Genomic DNA, 977 nt, shown 5'->3' on the forward strand with positions numbered 1-977 from the left:
TTTACCAGAAATTTGAATTTTTATCAGGAGGTAATGAGTGACTTGGAGGTGGGGGAATTTCGCCTGCCACCTCCTAGCACATCATATGATCCTGTTACAAATCTCAATTTGCGGGAAAACTGTACGCATTAACAGTAATTTTAATTTTTGTCAGGAGGTAATGAGTGACTTGGAGGTGGGGGAATTTCGCGTGCCGCTTCCTCGCACATCATATGATCCTGTTACAAATCTCAATTTGCGGGAAAACTGAACGTTAAAGCAGATATTTGAGTTTTTAACTGGACCTAATAACCGACCTGGGCCTGACAGAGTTTCGCGTGCCATCTCCTCACACGTTATGTGATCCTAATGCGAAATTCGGTTTGCTGGAAAACTAAATGCTGTAGCTGATATTTGAGCTTTTAACAGGACTTAATAACTGTTTTTGTGTTTGCAGAATTTTGCGTGCCATCTCCTCACGTGTCATGTGATCCTAATACGAACCTCAGTTTGCGGGAAAAGTGAACGTATTAGCAGAAAATCGAACTTATAGCAGGAGATAATAATTGACCTGGAGGTGGCTGGATTTCGCGGTCCACCTCTTCGCACATCATGTGATTCTTATACGAAACTCAGTTTGCGGGAAAACTAAACGCTTTTGCTGATATTTTAGCTTTTAACAGGACCTAATAACTGACCTTGGCCTAACAGCATTTCGCGTGCCACCTCTTCGCACATCATGTGATCCTAATACGAAACTCGGTTTGCTGGAAAACTGAAGGCTGTAGCAGATATTTTAGCTTCTATTAGGACTTAATTACTATCCTTGTGGTTGCAGGATTTCGTGTGCCATCTCTTCACACATCATGTGATCCTAATACGAAACTCGGTTTGCTGGAAAACTAAACGCTTTAGCAGAAATTTGAATTTTTAACAAGAGAATAACTTCGCTCGCTCATAGGCCGTCCCCGTGGAATGAAATCGCAAGCGTGAAGGCA

The sequence above is a fragment of the Vespula pensylvanica genome, chromosome 10 (genome assembly GCF_014466175.1).
Source record: "Vespula pensylvanica isolate Volc-1 chromosome 10, ASM1446617v1, whole genome shotgun sequence".
Lineage (NCBI taxonomy): Eukaryota > Metazoa > Arthropoda > Insecta > Hymenoptera > Vespidae > Vespula > Vespula pensylvanica.